The 12,198-nt window shown below is 41.7% G+C and overlaps 1 long non-coding RNA gene across 1 annotated transcript in view; it reads left to right on the top strand.

Annotated features, from left to right (window-relative positions):
- Positions 1 to 11,985, top strand: part of LOC135449854 (uncharacterized) — a 36,124-nt gene extending 24,139 nt beyond the window's left edge. Inside the window, exons 2-4 of the long non-coding RNA XR_010440862.1 lie at positions 6,598 to 6,712; positions 8,815 to 8,930; positions 10,740 to 11,985. This is a non-coding gene — a long non-coding RNA (uncharacterized LOC135449854). The remainder of the gene's footprint in view (positions 1 to 6,597; positions 6,713 to 8,814; positions 8,931 to 10,739) is intronic.
- The last annotated feature ends 213 nt before the right edge of the window (positions 11,986 to 12,198 follow it).

The following is a 12,198-nucleotide window of genomic DNA, read 5'->3' as shown; positions in this document are numbered from 1 at the left end:
TGGGCACCACTTGCCCCTTCCCCAGCAGCAATTCTCGTCTTTCCCAGGCCAAGAGCATCCCAGGGTGTGCTGAGCTAATGCCAGCACTGTTTCTCCTTTGTGGATCAAATAGCAGGAATTGAAATGAGCCTTCCTCAAATTCTCTCCCAGGATCTCCTCCAGGCAAAACTTTGAGGTTTGCATAACTCTGAAAAGTAATCTGACTTGACTTTGGCAGTGAAAATGAAGCCTCTTATTTGTGCCAAAAAAAGATATATTTCTTTTTAGTAGCATTTTTCATTTCTAATATGTCACTTCTGTCTTCCTCCTTTTTTTTGCCTCTTGCTGTGACTTTCCCGTCTTTTAAGGATATTTTTACACATACTGTTCCAGGCATGCTGAGACAAGAGTCAGATATGTGCAGAAGTTTATCAGAATGCATGAATTTGGTGTGGTCAAACAAAACATTTCAGTTACTGATCTGAATGTGTTGTTGAAAACTGGAGGATTATATGAATAAATGGAAAAATCAATTTTCCTTTTTTGAAGCACTCCTAGAAGCTTCAATAAGGACAGTCCCAAAGAAAGGGAAAGAAAATAAAATAATATCCTTTGCAATTAATAGGTTAAAATGTGGTTTTAAAACAGTATAACATGCTCCCAGAAGAGAAGTAAAGCAGCTATCATCATTTTTTGATCAAGGCAAAGGATTTGTGTGACACTTTTCATTTTCTTATATGAGAAAGTTTAGTTTGGAGCCAGATGCAGCCACAGAGATGTCAAAATGTTGCACCTTCTGCCTTTAGAACATTGTGCTAGTAGAAGGTTTAGTTCAGGACCTACTAGATCTGAAAGTTTCAAGAGACAGCTTTTGCCTCAAAAGTGAATATTTTTTTAAAAAGAAATAGATTTAATAAAAGATGTGCAGATGTCTTCGTGATAGAGCTGTGTCTTCGTGGTGGGTACTTTTGAAACAATTGGCTCTAGAAATCTCTGTATGATAATCTCAAATTCCTGGTGCTCTGGTGTGTCTCAAACTATCAGAGACATGCCCTGCCTTTCAGCAATCATTCTGCCCACATTCATGCTGTAATCTTTTTTGGGAGAGGAAAGAGAAAACCATCTAGCTGCACATTATGGATTTAAACCCATAATGGGTTTAAATTCACAGAGGCCAGAGCAAAAGGGGAGCTGCTAGGTCAGGCAGGATCCCATCCATCCCTGGTCAGAGCTCCAACACCCAGAGGAAAATCAGCCAGGCCCAGCATCAGCCAGGCCCATCTGCAGCCATGATATTTTCTGAAAAATCCCTTTGCCAGGATTTTTTCTCCTGAGAAGCTGAGAAGCCTCAGAGGAAAAGAAAAACAATAATTATCTGCTGCTGTGGAATGAAACAGGTGCATCTTTGATTGGTCCATGTTGGTTGTTTCTAATTAATGGCCAATCACAGTCAGCTGGCTTGGACTCTCTGAGGGTTGCAAGATTTTGTTGTCATTCCATTCCTTGCTAGCCTTCTGATGAAATCCTTTCTTCTATTCATTTAGTATAGTTTTAATATTATATATATATCATAAAATAATAAATCAGCCTTCTGAAACATGGGGCCAAGATTCTCTTCCCTCTTCCTGGGACTCCTGTGAACTGCACCACAGCCCAGGATTAGCCAGGCCAGCATCAGCCAGGCCCAGTATTAGCCAGGCCCAGCATTACCAGGCCCAGTTTTAGCCAAGCCCAGTATCAGCCAGGCCCAGCTTTAGCCAGGCCCGGTATCAGCCAGGCCCAACTTTAGCCAGGCCAGCATCAGCCAGGCCCAGCTTTAGTGCCTTTTGTGGGCTCTGGGGTGGTGGAGCACAGTCTGTGGTCCTTGATGTTCCATGGGGTAATGCCCCATGGAGATGGAGTTAATATTAAAGAGAGCAAGAAGGGAACAGAGCCTCTTGAACAAAAGGGACGGCTTGATGTGATTTATTGGGAGGGCTGAATTTCTCATTAATGTGTCATGGAGAAAAAGGGTTTTAGAGAACCAGAAGTTTTTAGGCTTCCCATGGCCTGGGCTGAGTGTTTGCAGTGGGATGGGCAGGCAGAGGATGCCCTTGTCCTACATTGCATAACCAGCCTGCAGAGAAAAGCACCTTTGCCATTCTGTGTGTCTCCTCAAGCCTTTACACTCTAATCCTCCCCATAAATTAAGAGGCAGTAATCACCTACTGCCTCTCCAAGTTTCCTGCTCCTGTTTGATGTCATTGTGCTTAATTCATCCTTTACACTGGGGTTAAGCCTGGCTTGCTTTTTTTAGTGCTGCCCCTATTTAATCTTCTTAATTTATGTGGCGTGCTGATATTTGTTTAGAGCTCTAAAATAGATATAAATAGTAAAATGGAGACATCCCTGAAACAAAGAGAACTCTGTTTAGAAAGAACTGGAAAGAATCCTCTTTGTCTGCTCAGAGGAGATGACATTCATGAGGAATTGTGTAAGAAAGAAAGGATTCACTTTGTCTTAGGTTGTTTTTTTCAAGAGAAAATGGAACCTAGGAACAGATTTTTGGTATCTTTTTTATTACTATTGCGCAAAAGTACAAAGACTAAAACTCCCTACAAATAGATGACATCATCTAGAACACCTCTGTGTTATTAGATTTTTTGTTATTAAAAAGACTATCCCTTCAGAAACAAAAGCTGCATCCTTTATTGACAAGACAGAATCAGGTATCAATCCTAGCTGTCCAATCCATAACACTGACTGAATTAAAGATATTACTTAACAAGAGAATTCTCTAGATTTTCCTGCAATCTTCGGACAGGCAGCTGAATGCCCAGTGTTGTTGGGAGAGATGGAAATGAAAATGGCAGAATAACATCCCTCTACACAGGATCCACAAAGGATAGAAATAAAACTGCCAGAAGTGTGGCTTTTATTTTTTATTACTGCAATAATTACACTGATTTTAGATTGTTGTTCAACTGAGCATTGCTAGTTTGGTGCAGATTTTTTTTCTGTCTTCCTGACTCATAAAGTTCTTACATTTTAGACAGGATCTTAATGAAATTTCTCAGTTGAATGATCTCAACCTTTTTTTTTTAATTATTTTTATGTTGTCTCCATCTCACAAGTGTCCTTTTCAATATTAATTTACCAAAGCTGCTTATGTAAGTTCATTAGGCCTTCGACTGGTTTTATATATAACTTTGTACAACAATATCTGTAGAATACATAAATGGGACCTTATTACTCTGCATAAATTTGTGTCTTTCAAATACAGTGTTTCTCATAGAGCCCAAAGCCCCTAATGCTCTGGTTAAGGGGGGTTTTTTTGGTTTTGGAGGTTTTGGGGGGGGGTTTTGGTTGTTTTACTGGGGCTTTTTGTTGTTGTTGTTGTTTGGTTGGGGTTTTTTGGTTGTTTTTGTTGTTGGTTTTTGTTTGGTTTTTTTTGTTTTGTTTTGATTTTTTTTTGTTTGTTTGTTTGGTTGTTTTTTTCTGTGATAATTATTTATGGAAAACACCAAGAATTACAGACTTCTATGTTCAAGTCCTGTGCAGCAGAAATGCAATTCTTAGAGATCAGCCAAAAAGGAGAATTATGAAGTCTTCTCAGAGTATTTAGGCGTTTGCTTGATGATGATTTAGTCAGTTGATTACATTTTGTCCAGTGAAGAATAAATAATCTTCAAGGAGCAATGAGAGAAATATATACCCATGGCTTATATCAGTGTATAGTTGGCGGTGTTCTCAGCTTTCTGTATTCCTTTAGTCCAAACTTTGGTTTGGTGACTGAAATTCCTCCCTGTGAGTGTGGTAGGCCCTGGCACAGGGTGCCCAGAGCAGCTGTGGCTGCTCCTGGATCCTTGGAATGTCCAAGGCCAGGTTGGACATTGGGGTTTGGAGCCACCTGGGACAGTGGAAGGTGTCCCTGCCATGGCAGGGGTGGCACTGGGTGGGATTTAAGGTACTTCCCACCCCAAACCATCCTGTGATTTTTGCTATTTTAGACAGACCACAGCCTTGTGACTCCTGCCCTGATTTCAGCAGTGACCGTTCCCAGGCTCCAAAGGGCTGGTCAGCTCCTGGCTCACCCCTTATGATGCCCTCAGGGCTGCTGAGCCAGGGAAATCCTGTTGGCTTTGCCACGATCTGCACTATGAGTGCCCCAGCCCACTGAGGGCTCTGACCGGTTCCTCTGGGCATGGTGTGCCCAACACTGCTCACAGTGACTCCTCAGCTGAACTTAGCTTGTCTAGAGGCAGACTGAGAGCATTTGCATGTCTGGTACTGAGCTGTGTTTGTCTCGGGCTGACACCATCACTGTTAATAATCCTGCTGTAATTGAAACTTGCCTTTGACATCACCTCCCGCCTGACTAATAGGATTGTGTCTCCTTATCCTCCCTCACTATTTATTCCTGTCTCCCTGATCAGCCTGAAAGGCAGCAGCATGGCACGAAAACCAAGCTGACCTGTCACAGAAACCAAGGTTTTACCCCCTTCCTGAAGGAGTTGGGTGAGCCAGGTGGCATCTCCTGCTCTGGTGGTGGAGCTCTGGGACTTCTGCTGTCACCCACGACTTGGGGAGTCAGTTTTTTTGCTCTTGCTTTGCTTTCACCATAATTGTTCCCATTGAGACAATATGGGATCTTACAGGCTTCCAAATCTGGATGTTACCATTATATTCTCTCAGGATATATAAATAAACATGTGAATTGTGGCATATTTAAATTGTGTTCTCGAGGTAGTTTAGAACATGGAACACACCCTTCATGATGCTATTTATAAACTTGGGGAGAGCAGTGAGTGTCTCAGTTAAAACAGCCAGCTGACACTATGGCTCACAACCTATAAAGCGCTTTCCTCATAATGTTTGCATTTGTGGGAATATTTCTTTTTCCTACACTTTGTCATGCACTGAATTTGAGTGACTGATCTCTTGCACGATAACTGATGTGGCTGTGATACAGCTGGCAGGCAACCTAAGACATTCTTTAATTTTTAAATAAATATGTTAAAATAACAGTGATTGAAACCGTGGCTATATTAAACTTGGTATAAATAACCTGAATTACATAAAGACAGCTATAACTTCATAACTTAAATTCACCTATGGATTCTGTATCACTTAATGCATTATTTTAAAAACATTTCTAGGGAGAACATACTAGCTGACTCCCATGGCTTTTCTTGGAGGGACTGAGGAACTTTTTGCCCCTTAAGTCGCCTGTAGTTTCTTCAAAGTGTAAAGAGCAACACGGCATCATGCTTTTTCTATATACAGACAGGTACTGAATAATAAAACATCTTCAGCACTGAGATTATTTTTTCCACTACAAGAAACACATAATATTTCCACTAAATGTCTGCATGAAGTCACAGCTGGTGTAAATCAGTAAATTCCCATCAACTCCTTACTGGATGCCGTGCAGCTTTAGGAAGTGCCTGGCATTGTTATCACAAGGGTAAACAAGAGATCAGCCAGAAACCTCAGACACAACTAACACTGTAAATTCAGTGGGACACGGTGCAGAAATTTTGTGTGAATTTATCTAAAACAGCTAAAGTGTGTTTTGGCTTTTTCCTTATTCCAGAAATGGTATAGCCATGCCATATGCACTAGAGTAGAAAAAAACATATAATTTAAGAAGTATATATTGCTTAACACGAGTGCTATTCCAAACATGCAGCATAAATCCTGCTCCTCGTTTTAGCAGCTGTAGCAACCCCAGTTCCCTCAGGAGCAGTGCAAGTCTTGGCTCACCCTCCCCTGTCCTGCACCTCCCACTCCCACCCCTGGAGTGGGGTGAAAGGATTTAGGAGAGATTTACTGTGGCAAGGAGCCTGAGCCTATCTATTTAATTCCAGAGCTGCTTTCCCTCTGCAGAAGGGAAGCTCACAGCCTTTCCTTGCACACCCTTTGTGGTGTAAAGCTTCTCTTGGTTAGAGCACTGTATTAATTAACTTTTGTGCCCATGTCCTTGACTGGTTATGGTGATGGTCCTTCTGCTTCATCTGCTGCTGTCCATGCTGGGATCTCCATTTCCATCAAGGGAAATATTTGGGTGCTGTTAGATTTATATCTGAGTGGGTCTCAGGCTGAGATTTTTCATATTGTTCAGGGGAGTAGGATGCCAAATTCCCGCCAGGTTGATGAGACTGTAACCTTTCCTTTTCAAAAAGGACTCTTGTGTCTCAGCTGAAGGATTTCACTCACACTGGGTACAAACTTTACAGGTCAGAGACTGTTTTCATGTCTGCTGCCACAGGTGAACAGAATAAAAATAGGTGATAAAATTCCTTTCTTTATAATCAGCCTGATTGGCTTGACTTTGCAACTTTTGGCAAGGTCTGATGGATTCCTTTGGGTGCTGCAGTGCCCTTCCCAGTACCAGCTGCCCTTCTACACATCAAAATCTATAAAAAAATGTCCACAGGCTGAACCCTATACATAAAGTTGATTTCTGTCTCCCAAACTAGATTATTACTTGGCTGAAAAATCACTTCCACCTATAATATTCTGTGTAAAAAAACCAACTGGGCTTGCATGCCTGCTCTCTTGTTTGAGTGGAAAAGGATAAAGGTGGCTTGTCAGATTTTATTTCCTTAAAAATTATTTATTTCCTCTCGCTTTCAGGTTTTTGTGCAGCTTTTGTAATCCCTGGAGACTCTGTATCTAACTGCATCAGGCAGAAAGTTTCTCCCCTTCATCCCTGAAGCTCAGCAGCAACGTTGTTCCAAGCACCTGGAAGGTAAGAACAGGTGTTGTCATTTTAGTTCAGCACGATTTAATTTTTTTCCAGAGTTATTAATAACTGGAATGGTAGATTTCCATCCTTGTGTTCTGGTTTGCTTCAGAGCTTCCAAAAGGTCACAAATTATCTAAAGTTTCAGGAGAGACTCCTGCCTCTTCCATGAAGGCTGTGCAACTGCTGAAGCTGTGAAATTGGACTTGGACCCAGATGGGGATGACAGAAGGATATTTTATTGAGGTTTTCATGGGTAAAAAAGAGAAGAAGAAGGGAATAAAACCCTGCTTCAGCATCCTCAACCTGCTGCATGTGAGGCTATGATTTACTGATCCCTCTGATTTACTGATCTCATTGTGAGCACCCACAGTAACCTTTGCTCCTGTTGAGCAGAACTGAGATGTGCATAAAAAGCACAGCTGCTTTCAGCACATAATGAGGATAATTTATAGATCAGGACTGTAGATGGCTTTATTGTGCAGTCACCAGCTCCATGAGACAGAAACTGCTTGGAATAGCCTTGATCATGGCATGGAACCATCTCACAGAGTGACCATTGCACTCCTGGTCACTTGCCTGTTGTCCCTTTGTCCCCAGTAGGACCCTGGTTCTGGGGAACTAACCAGATGAGGCGCTTTTTTTCTATATTTTCCCTGTTTTGTAGCCTTTGGCAAGCACTTTTCTGCTGCCTGCACACCTCTGATCTTCTGTAGATCCTGATATGCCAAATCTCTTCCATTTTCATCTAAGCTGTGCCATGGCAGCAAGAGCAGAGCATGCCAGGAGTGAGTTAATGTTTGTAAAAAAGAGAAATGTTCATCAGAACTAGGCAAGTTCTAAGCTACCAAGCTGGCTTGGCTTATTGACAGCCTGTTAATGCAAAATGCAGGCCATGTTAATTGTTAAATATACTGGTCATTCTTTCCAAATTCTCATCAAACTAAATCCAACTTCAGAGTAAAGGAAGTAATTCAACTTCAGCTTAAATGGAGATACTTCTATTTAATGTGTGGGTATTCCTAGCACTCCTCCCTGCCTTTTACCATTTGTGTGTCCTCCTCCATTCTCCATGAGGCAGAAATGCTGGATGGAGCAGCCCAACAAAACATCCTGGCTGCTGCTCCAGGCTGGATGTGTGACCTCAGCCAGTTCCCCCAAAACTCCCCAGAAACATCCCTTTCCTGCAGAGATTCTGAGAACTCATTCTTTAATTCTTATTGCTGTTTGGCACTTAATCCTTAAAGCAATCACAAGTTGTCCACTGAACATGGCAGCCTAAAAAGTCATAAATTCTGTGACTTTCTCAGTAACATCAGACCCAGCTGAGTGTTTGGATGCCTTGCTACAGCCAAATTTGGGACACATCCTTTGGTGCAAAATCATTAATATAATGGTGAGGATGTATTTAGTTATAGATACCTAGAGCTCTTCCTTTTTGGAGCTCAGATGTTAATAGTGATGGCAAAAAAAAGCTAAGTAATGTCTTCAGTTTTTTTGTAAAAGTAAAGCACTTCTCCCTAAATTTTAATAACATGATACCCTGTGCTTGTTCCAAACTTCTATAAATGGTCTCAAAAAGAAATCCCTGAATCTGTGAAATGTGGAGGGTTCATTTGACATCTGGAAGTGCTCTCCTCACTGGCTTTCAGGCAGTGAAAAACGAGGCTGGCTGAGTCCTGGATACTCACACAAGGAATCCTGAGCAGCATCAGTGCTAGTCAATAAGAGATTAAATTTTCTGCACTGGAGATTGATGCTTGAAATGTTGGGTTTGGGCATTTCCTGAGGGCCTGTTACTCATGCAGAATGTTGGGAGCTGTTTGTTTTCAGTCTGTAACTAGAGCAGCCAAGCTGATGCTCATGAGGTAATCTCTGTTGGACCATCTCTGCTGCATTTGTACAGAATAGTGCCCTTATTACATGCCTAGTTCCATTTATTTCATCTGTTAAAATTAGATGTTTCCACTGAACTAAAAACACCTCCATGTTCTTGGCTAGCAGGCCCAGGAATTGAAGCTAACCATTAAACAGAGTTTCTAAACTTTTAATGAAGTTTATTATTTTCACTTTTTGCAAAGTTTATTATTTTCATTTCTTTCGTTCAGGAACAAGAGCTCACAATGCCTGTGGTACTCCCCCCTGGAATCTGAAGGGAAGGAGCACACTGACAACTGTGATTTAAAAAAAAAAAATTAAAAATAAGCAGACAAAGCTCAAAAAGGTAAGAAAGTAAACACTCAAGCATTTCATTTTATATAATATAATATGAATATTTTAAAAAGTTCCAGGTTCAAAAAGCCCTTTGTATCATCCTGTTAATAGGGTTGGGGTTTGGATCTTCCATAAATTACTTAAAAAAAAAATGAGAGAGAGAGAGAAATTAAAAGAAGCAGTTCTGGCCATTTTTAGCAGGTTAATTCCCTCTTTTGACATTTTCTGTGTGCTCCCTGATTTTCAGTTTTCTGTTTTAGAGAGCCACAGTGAAACACCAACCTTGATGAAGAAATAGGGCATTGGTGTGGTCACAGCTCTGTGACTCAAAAAATGGCTGGAAGAAACAGAGCACTTCCAACTAAACACTCAAAGAAATCAAATAATTGCTCAGACACCTTTGTGTTGAAAATTCTCACAAGCTTCCACAGAAGGCACTGAGAGAGGCTGCTTGTGTCCTTTTTGTTAAATTTGGGTTTCAGCATCTATTTTGCATTTTTCAGCTGAACCAGTAAACACAGAATATATTTCTCTGCAGATATTTCTGGGGGAAAAATCTCTGCATTTTAAGGCCTGTGATCATTCAGCCTGCACTGTAGGCATAGACACTTTCTCTCAACTAATCAGCATTTGGATTTTAAGCAAGGAAAACAAAGAGCAAACAGAAGGGACTACATGAATAAAATGTCTGTGTGTAAAAAAGGATGGGAAAAACAGAAGGAAAGAAGCAGCTCAGCACTATGAGCAGCTCAGACTTTAGGACAAATGAAAAGGTGACAATAAAAAGGGACCAGCCACCATTGAAATGGATGCAAAATATGAACCACAGTTGATGCTGAAATTTGAGCACCAGTCAAGAAGTGCTGCAGTCAAGAAGCTACCAAAGTCCCTCTGGATAATAAAGTCACTCTGAACTCACAAGATTTAGAGGGATGTGCTCTCAGGGTGACCACAAAGAGATGGAAAATCTTGCTTGGTACTTCCTGCTTCCTAAAAACATTGCCCCAGAGTTAGGGAGTACTGAAAAAGGGGAAGAGAGTTTCCTCTGCAACATGAGGAAAGGGAACTTGAAAAATCATAGAAAAATCACTGATAAAAGGTTGAGAGAAAACTGGTTTTTTGCTGCACGGAGTTCAAGAACAGAGAGTTTAATAATTATGTAATCTTGGCCAGAAATCCACGATTAAATCAGTGAACTGGAGGATATTAAACACAGGGGAAAATACCGTGGGCATAAAGCAAGAGCTCCCAGATGGACTGAACCTCTGCAGCTGTGCTGAGCCTCCTGCTGAGGCTGCTGGACACGCTGGACACAGGGCATGGCCCTCAGCTGGCTGCACAGCGACCACCAGCCCCAGCTGATGCTCTGTGCCAGGCTCTGAGGGGTTACCTGCACAGGGCAGCGTCCTTGTTGCCTGAAAAAACAGCAGATATTTCTTATTTCTCTCTGAAGAGCTGCAGCTTCCAGGCTGAGCTGGTTTTCTCCTGGAGGAGCTGCAGGCAGCAGGCTCAGGGGTGGTGTGTGTCAGTCCCACAGGCAGCTGGAGAGCTGGCCACACAACACACACAGCCTCCACCAGGGCTGGCAGGAACTGCTTCCAGTAATTCCCCCCGAAATGGAAGGAGCAGCCCAGGATCTCATGACCTGTGCTGTGAACTTCACTGATATCCTCGCTGAAAGGAGTTTGTTTGTAGAGATTTGCTTTGTATTTACTGATCCAAACAGAGGAAGTTCTCTGTCGTTTTCTTTTCATCACCACATTTTCTTGGAATATTCTTTTGTATGTTTTTACTTTCTTTTTGTTTGTATGTTCTCTAGGAGGCACGGAAGACGTTTCCAAACAATGTAAAAACCAGGATTTTCCTTTTGAATGTGACATTTTAGTCCTCAAAGGACTCTCATCTGTGCACTTGGGACTGTGCTCACAAGACAGAACTCCTTGGAAGCAGCCACAGATTCAGAGGTGGTGAATTTGGGATGTCCTATTTGATACAAATGTCTTGGATTGCCAGATGACACACTGACTTTGTAAAAACCTCCCCAAGACAGCTATTTCAAATGGAGAAATCTTAACAAACACCTCGCCTGAAAATACTGACTTACCGATAGAATTGTCCCTTGCAGGACAAATATTCCTGATTCCAATATGCCCTATTCCACTGAATTTTCCTCCCATTGGAAACAGCACCAATTTTTCCCAGCAGATAATCCTGACAGCTCAGAGGGTGACCTGGCCATGGCCCACTTTGCTGACGCACCATCACAAAATCCCTTGCCATTGCCCACCTGCTGTAAATGACACCAAAGGTAGAGCTGAGACAACAGTTTACTACAAAATGTGACTGCAGGCCCATTTCTCTTCATTAATCTCATGTTAAACATAACCTATTACAGGGTTTCCATTTAAGGAACAGATGGTAAATACAAGTTAATGCAGATACAGATTAAAAAATATTGGCAACAGCTAATGCATTTACTCAAAGCACAAAGCCAGTAAGTGCGAAATGTTCTTTAAAACTATGCTTAAATCATGGAAAATTAAATCCTTTGATAGGTTTGTTTTAAAATTTCTTCAGTTACACAGTATTTCAGTGAAGTTACAGGGCAAAGGGCACCCAAGATCTCTGCCTATAAAACTTCAAGATCCACTCCATTAAGTATTTTGAAATTTCTTTGTATTCTATATTTTTCCTGAGCTACAGTATCAGACAAATGCATTGCTTGAGCAGGGGAGCCAAGAGTTGGATCACAAGAATGGAAGCTGAGGTGCCTGGGCTTTTCCAGAGGGAGGAAGTGCTGGTTCAAGAATAGCACAGCAATTGTTTGCCTAGGAAAAACCCCAAAGAATTCAGCTTCCACACGACAAAAGTGCAAACTGTGCTGTGTGAAGGAAGGTATTCCTCACACTGCAGCTGCACATCTGGACAAAACCTGCATCAAAATCCTTTCTCCTTCACCCTGCTGATCCCTGCTGAATGGCCATTTCCATGGCACTTCCCAAGGAAGATCAACCAAAGCTCTTTTCCTTCCTGCTTGCTGCTTTCCCATGCAGGTGGATGGGGCTGGTGAGGATCCAGTCCCTGGGCAGAGTTTAGGATCACCCTGTGAGAGAATTTCTAGGAAAGGGACAAAACAAAATGGCCAAACGCTGTCCTTGTGTTGGCTGGGATAGAGGTACATTTCTTCACCCCACTCCCTCTTTGTTGTTTGGATTGGTAAGAAAGTGGCAGAAATGCTCCTGTTAAAAATTGGATTTTTTTTTTAATGTTAAAACAAT

The sequence above is a fragment of the Zonotrichia leucophrys genome, chromosome 6, assembly GCF_028769735.1.
Source record: "Zonotrichia leucophrys gambelii isolate GWCS_2022_RI chromosome 6, RI_Zleu_2.0, whole genome shotgun sequence".
Classification (NCBI taxonomy): domain Eukaryota; kingdom Metazoa; phylum Chordata; class Aves; order Passeriformes; family Passerellidae; genus Zonotrichia; species Zonotrichia leucophrys.
Note: the sequence above shows the minus strand (reverse complement) of the source record. Positions and strands in the feature narration are given on the sequence as shown.